Source organism: Chelon labrosus, assembly GCF_963514085.1.
Source record: "Chelon labrosus genome assembly, chromosome: 24".
NCBI classification, from domain to species: Eukaryota; Metazoa; Chordata; class Actinopteri; order Mugiliformes; family Mugilidae; genus Chelon; species Chelon labrosus.
Genome location: NC_140357.1, coordinates 13,313,316 through 13,320,536, shown reverse-complemented (window position 1 = coordinate 13,320,536; position 7,221 = coordinate 13,313,316). Strand labels below are relative to the sequence as shown.

Below are 7,221 nucleotides of genomic sequence, written 5' to 3'. Positions count from 1 at the left end.
AATGTCTAACTACCTGTTCCTGTTTACCTGTTAGCATCGAAGCTAATAGCGGAGTAGCTTGTGTTGTTTTGCTAAAGTTAAGAAGAAATATTCTGCATCTTTGCACCTGCTTCTGAAATTAAACTGGTTTGAACATCGATTCAATATCAATCGTAATAGTTTACTGTTATTTTATATTTTGAACGAAGTTGAAGAAATGTTAACATGTCCATACAGTACCAAGCCAAGACTTAAATTTATAAATATGTTTAATAAATGATGTTCAGGAAAACAGTCAGTGATGCAGTGAGTCTCCACCAGGACCAAGCCCTGTTGTTACTCCTGAAATCCTGCTCAGAGAAGACGGAGAGGTCAGAGACTTCACGGTAAATCCTGCAGGGATTCAGGATTCATACAGTTCACACTAACTGAATAAAAACATTTTGTTTTCATTTGACCCTTGTGCATGTCCTCATCTCTGTTCCAGATTAACTTCAGCATGGACTCATGGAGAGACAGGTGTTAGAAGTGCTCTGTGGTGTTCACCAAACCAACAGATGATCCCTCTGCTTCTTCTGGGACTCTGAGCCAAGCGGTGACTGACCAGGACGCTGGAAAGTGACCCAAGCCCAGGACATGTGTCTGATCTGGAGGATGAAACACAGCCAGCGTCTAACTGCAGGTGTGTTGGCTGCTGTCGTCAGATACAGTCATGTTTCAGGATGATGTGAAATGGTTTCCTCAACTTTAGTTGCACTGCTGACGAGAATATGACTGAGGAGTCATTAGTGTCTCTTTATCCACTGACTAATGATCAAATTATCATCTACATTTGTCTTTTAATGAGAGGAAGTCTCTTCTTTATTGTAAGATCTGTTCGAAGAGCAGATCTAATATGATATGAAGAAACTGAACACTAACTTTCAGCATCAACATGAGCTAAAGTTTAATATGTTTATCACTTGAGACATGAGACATCAACACATCCTCCTTCTGTTTCAGGTGGGTCTGTGGGATTCTCCTGGTTGCTGCCAGCGTGATGGGCATCATGTGTTGGTCTCCTCCAACTTGAGAAACTGTTCAACAGCATCAGGAGCATCCAGTTCTTCACGGTAAGTTCAGCTTTTTGTTGTCTTCTTTCTGTCTGACCAGCAGTCTGCAGCCTGAAGATCACTATCTCAGTTTATCATAGAAATCAAAGGTGGAAAAGTATGCATTTTTATTTAATCACCTGTTGTAAATGATCTGAAATCAAGAACAGTAAACTGATGTATGTTTGTAGCAGGTGGGGGAACGAGCGCCATCTACTGCAGCCTTCAGGAAAGCGCCGCAGAGAAGAACCTGGACGTGACGCTCTGAGGGAAGCTCTGCCAATCATGTCATGTGTGTTTGTGACTAAATGGAATGTTTTAATAAAAGTCAGAAAAAACAGCTGGATGTGTTTCTGGTCATTGATAATATTGAGTGAATGCTGCTTTTTAAAACATGAACTCTAGAGCTCTGACTGTTAGAGAGTTGAACAAAAGGTAAAAGTAAAGCTAAAACACTTAGCTGTTAGAGAGTTAAACCGTTAGAGAATTTAACAAAAGGTAAAGCGTGGTTTGTGAGAGGCTTTGCCTCTCACAAACCACGCCACTTTAAGATCGATGAGAGGGGGGAGGTGGGTTTGTGAGAGGCTTCGCTTCGCTCCGCCTCTCACAAACCCACCTCCTCCCTCTCACCTGTGTTTGAGAAGGAGTCTTTGAGAGAGAGTTGAGAGGTGGGGTTTGAGAGGCGGAGCGAAGCGAAGCCTCTTCGCAACTGATACTTTGAGCTTGACACTCTGGGGATTGAACTCCTGATCTTATGGTCCGTGGACAGCTTGCTTTACCCACTGAGCTATGCCACCCACCCACCCTGCTATGATTCTTTCTCTGAAATAACTCAGGTGGTGAGGAGGACTGTCTGACCTGGAGATGAACACACAACCTCCAAAACTTCACCACACCTGAGTGACACGGTCAACGACAGACAAACGTCCTTTTAAAGCCTCAGACTGATGTTTCACCACAAAACCTGGCTGCTGCTGAAATCACTTTTACAACAGGGACAAAATATTATGAACAATCCAGATAAAAAAATAAATAATTCATTCTTTGTTTGACAGAGAAGCTTTTATTTTCTCCACAAACATTAAATCACATTTTAATACACTTTCCTCTTAGGCCTCACTGTGGAAGTACATTTTATCATTTAATAAAAATAAATCTGTCCAATGAATGACTCTTATTTACAATTATTACCGTTTCACTGAAGTCCTTATTTTTTTACTACTGGCTGCAGGTACAAGAATATATTTCACTGTGCATTGTACTATGTATAACTGTGCATGCAACAAATAAAACCTATCCATCTGTCTGTCTTAGTTTCTCTACCGTTTCTGCGGAGACTGTGCTGACCTGATGTCAGAAGGTTTCTCTGTGAAGCTCATGATGAGACGAGCTCTGAGGAAAGGTACAGTATGAGAAGGTGACGAAGTCAGACGACGACTCATCTTCAGTTTTCATCTGGAAACTCATCGAAACGAAAAGACGACGACACATCCTGGATTTACTGAAGGAGGAAGAGGACACAGAGACACAAAGACATTTAGAGGATTTATCAACGTCCACAAAATTCGAATTAATCTGAAAAATGACTGAACTCAGTCTAAATGACATGAACAGCTACAAACAAACAAGAGGAGGACGTTCCATGTGGAGTCAACCAGGAGTTCCCGCCTCAGACGTTGATCATTTGTTCCTGTTGAAGAGTTAACATATGTGATGGAAAGTCCAAAATATTAGAGATGCTGCTTTTACAGACGGAGCCTCAACATTTTAATTTACAGACCAAGTATTGATTTAAACACTCCATCTACATTATTCTTCTCATTTACAGACAGATACAAACTTGATGTTCAAGTTTCTGTCAGATTTAACTCTGACATGACTGTATGCAGACAGGTGTATGATTTTTATTATTTTATATTTCTGCTGCATCACTTTTAAATAAAGGTTCATCTCATCTTAAATAATCGCCCCGTGTCTCTATAATTTTGAGATGATCAGTAATAGACTGAACTGTCAGGACATTTGTTTCTGCAGTGATCAGATCAACAACTTTGTACATCAGACACTTTACTTATCAGTTTTATTGTTGATAAAATACAGAAAATCTGCTTTAAATCAACATTTATTTTGTCAGTTTATCATTTCTCTAAATGCAGGTGGATTTCACCAACGTCTCTGAAATGTCCGATTTGTCCTGAACGCAGCGGAGCAGCAGGAAGTGGAGACAGCAGAGCAGCAACACGTTGCCTCTGTCCGTGTGTTGGTTTAATGTTTCTACAGTGAGTTGACCAACTGTCAGTCAGTTCAGTGACTTAGTGGTGAACACTGAGACTGAGAGGAAGCAGCAGGTCAGTCTGCAGAGTCTGCTTTTACTCTTTAACGAGTGAATTCAACAGTCAGAGGCGGGAGGACGCTCGCTGCTCTGAAAACAGACTCACCTGCGCAGGTGAACGCAGCCTGTTCATCAACACAAACACTGCAAACAAACCGACACCAGAGTAAAGGAGAAGAACGAGAGGAACGTTTTTACCTTCAGCAGGAGAGAAGAAGCCACGACGCTGAGACTGAAACATCCAGAGGAACAGGAGGAGGAGGAGGAGGAGTGATGAAGCTCAGATACATTAGAGTCACACCTGATCCTGATCGATGTAATCAACACAGAGGACAGGAAGTGGTTAGAAACTACCGCGATCACTGCCCTCCAGTGGTCACCGCCAGTAACTACATATATAGGTATCCTAGTAACTCCTTGTTCTTAGGTCCTCTCTTCTCAGTGGCTCTGGAGTTGTGGCTCATGATGTGAAGCCTTTCCTCAGAGATTATGAAGGTCTGGGTTAAAGCTCTGGATGTATAAATCCATTGTGAATATTAATACCAAGATGACAGACTGAAAAGATGTAAAAATAGGTATGTTAGGTAAGTGTTGTATGAGCTGTGGCTTAGAGGCTTGGAGTTGGGTGGATGAAGCTTTTAGGGCTTCTTCCTCAAAAAAGATTCAAAGCCTCAAAGACAGACACTACCAGTGACATCCAGTGGTCATCTGCAGTTATAGCAGCCTTCCAATGATTCACACACCATGTTGAATCCAGTTCCACAAACAACAACAAAAAAACAGTCAGTCAAGACTGACAGGCTTTAAGAAAGAGAGGAAGCATGCTTGATAAAGGACTGAAGTTGTGACCAGGTTTTGTTGAGTGAATACCAGAGTCTCTGGTCTGCCTGGTTATGTTACGAGCATGAAAGTAACAATAAAACTTTCAACAAAACGTCACAACTTCAGTCTTTCATCAAGTAGCAGTGGCTGTCTTGATGTCTCTTTAATTGTGGTTTCCTGTGTAGTTAGTTGATTTTCATCCTCACATTTACAACTGGTGGTGGGGGACTAAACTTCTTCACTAAACTGGTTTGAATGGGTATCAGTGACTTTTATTAAATGATTTCATTGGTAATTGTTTGGTTTGAAGGATTTCAGGTTAACTCAGAGAAATAAACATTCACATTCAGTCTCATTCATTCGTAGATTCAAATTACCCAAATGTTTGTTCCATGTGCTCCATCCACACCTGTCCAGGTAGAAGGCCAGACTGACAAGTGGAAGTGGAAGAATCCAATGTGGTTTATAGAAGGGGGAGCTGGACAGTACCAAGTTGTAGAAGCGGTGTTTGGTAGTTGTAAACCATAATCATATAAAAATGTCCATTACATGCATTCATACAATTTCAGCATCTAGTTTGAAAATCATAAGATGTCATTAAGATGTCAGCCTGTAGGTAAAAGTTAGATGGTGATGGAAAGATGTTTTATTTCATTAATGATGATCATCTTCTACTTGCTTGTGTTGGCAGAAGATGGAGGAAACACACATGGAAGTAAGATGACGTTTCCTTGCTGGTGGGAGTCTTCACGATGACAGGTGAGTTTCTTCAGTTTCTGTTACATAATCCAAAGAAAAATGCAAAACATGTTTTCTTTTCTGTGGCAGCTACTTCTTCTCAGATTTTACACCTCTCTGAATCATCGACTCCTGACTCAGATGAACGATCACAAGACTTTTCTACTTGCTTGTGCTGGCAAACGTCTGTTAAATGAAAGACGACGGAGGAAAACACACATGGAAGTCTCCTCTTTGGCAAACCGGAGGGTCAGCTGGTGGGAGTCTTCATGATGGCATTTATTTACAGCCTTTTTTTAACAGTGTATCTCCCTGTAGCATTTTTACAGTGTATGCCATTTGTTAACAGTGTATCTTCTTGTATCCATTTATTTACAGCCTTTTTTTTTACAGTGTATCTCCTTGTAGCATTTTTTTTTACAGTGTATCTCCTTGTAGCATTTTTTTTACAGTGTATCTATTTGTAGCATTTTTTTTTTTTTACAGTGTATCTCCTTGTAGCATTTTTACATTGTCTCATTGCAGCTGTATTTTAACAATGTATCTCCTTGTATCTATTTTTGACAATTTTTTTACACTGTACCTCATTGCAGCCTTTTTTTTTTTTTTACATTGTACAACAAAATATTTGACCTAAATGTGTATTTTATCCATTTATCTGAAGAGATATCAAAACTCCTTTAATAATAATGAACCATTATTTAAATTATTATATATATAACTAATTATTATTAGTTGACATATTAAAGGTGTGCTATCCTGTTCGTCCACTAGGGGACAGTATGACGCAACAAGAGGACAAAGACACAAACCAGATTGTTCAAGTAAGAGTGACCATGTTTTTAATATCTTAAACATCTGTGCAACATTATTCAAAATGTTACATCACTGCATGACCTGTAATGTTTCACAATATTTACAAAAAAATGCTGCTTACATCAAACCATTAAAAAAAAAAACAATCTCAAAATAATGGACAAACTATCCCTAGCCCACGTTAATGCAAAAAAAATAAAAAAATAAACAAAAAAAAAGCAATCAAGTGCACATCATACTTCACGCAAGTCTATTTTTTGTAAAGTATATATTAGTGAGAAAATATATACTTAATTACAAGTTGAGGAAATAAAATACTGACAACGAAAAGAGCAAAAAGAAATCACACTCACGCCTCACACACATGATCACAGGTGGAAGGAGGAAAATAAAAAGACTGCACACGCCACCTCTTTAACAGAGAACATGATAGAACAGATCCACGGGCTCCTGCTCGTCATTGCACAAAAAAAAAATAAAAATAACGGAGGAGGCAGAATGAACTTTACCGAAAGAGCTCACGTCACATTTTATTTAGTTTTTTTTTTTTAGTTTTTTTTTTTTTTTTTTTTAAACGGCTGGAAGAGATTTCCTCGCCACGGTTTACAGTAAAGATCTGTGAAAGTGTGCACGCTGAAAATAAAGATAAAAATAAAGATAAAGTTTATGGGCAAAAGTGTTTCTGTTTGTTTTTTCTCAGCGTGCACACGACACCTCAGATCAGAGAATACAGTACAACTTGACTTGAAGGTAAAAGCGTCTCTAAGATATGTTTTAACGAACGGAGAATCGGTTTGTTTAGTGGATTATTTGGTTTTTAGGTCGTTTAGTTTCTTACTAAAACAAAAAATAAAAAATAAAAGAAATTCAAGTAATGGTAAAGGTTTTATTCTGCGGGGGTTGTGGCACGTCTGGAAATAAAAACTTCATTTTGGAGCAAAGTAAAAAGAAGGAAAGGGTTGATCATATTGCACTTGATATTTCTCTGTAGTGATTTCAGGTGTGAGTTCCCAACACTTGTCAGTTTGTAGACGGATCGCTTGTAGTGTCAAAAACTGCGTCGGAAATAATATGGTGTTTTTTGTTTAACCCTCAGTGACACAATCTGTAGCAACAAGAAAAGAAAAGAGTGTCGTCTGCGTTAAATAGGGAGGGGATATGACCTCTGACCTCTGGATACATGATCTATTCACTGGTTAGAAAACAACAACATACATATACACATATAAGGCTTGAGTTCTCAACTCTTGGTAGTATTATTGCCATCTAGCATATTTGTAAAGCTTAAAATAAATATGGAGTACTGTACAGAAATAATTTACATCAAAAAATTAAAGAAACAAAAAAAACAAAAAAACACAAGGCCCCTAAAGAAGAAATGCTTTCAACGCTCCTGAAAACCCAGTTAGTGTTTGTGATGATCTAGACTCTGAGCTAGTCGCT

At 38.8% G+C, this 7,221-nt stretch overlaps 1 long non-coding RNA gene across 1 annotated transcript; it reads right to left on the bottom strand.

The window, feature by feature from the left end:
• Window positions 1–2,120: 2,120 nt before the first annotated feature.
• On the bottom strand, window positions 2,121–4,634 carry LOC311509094. Its single transcript, XR_014699793.1, has 4 exons — window positions 4,602–4,634; window positions 3,601–3,709; window positions 2,663–2,760; window positions 2,121–2,571 (listed from the first exon to the last, which is right to left on the bottom strand). It is a non-coding gene; the product is annotated as an uncharacterized lncRNA (long non-coding RNA).
• Between the last annotated feature and the right edge of the window lie 2,587 nt (window positions 4,635–7,221).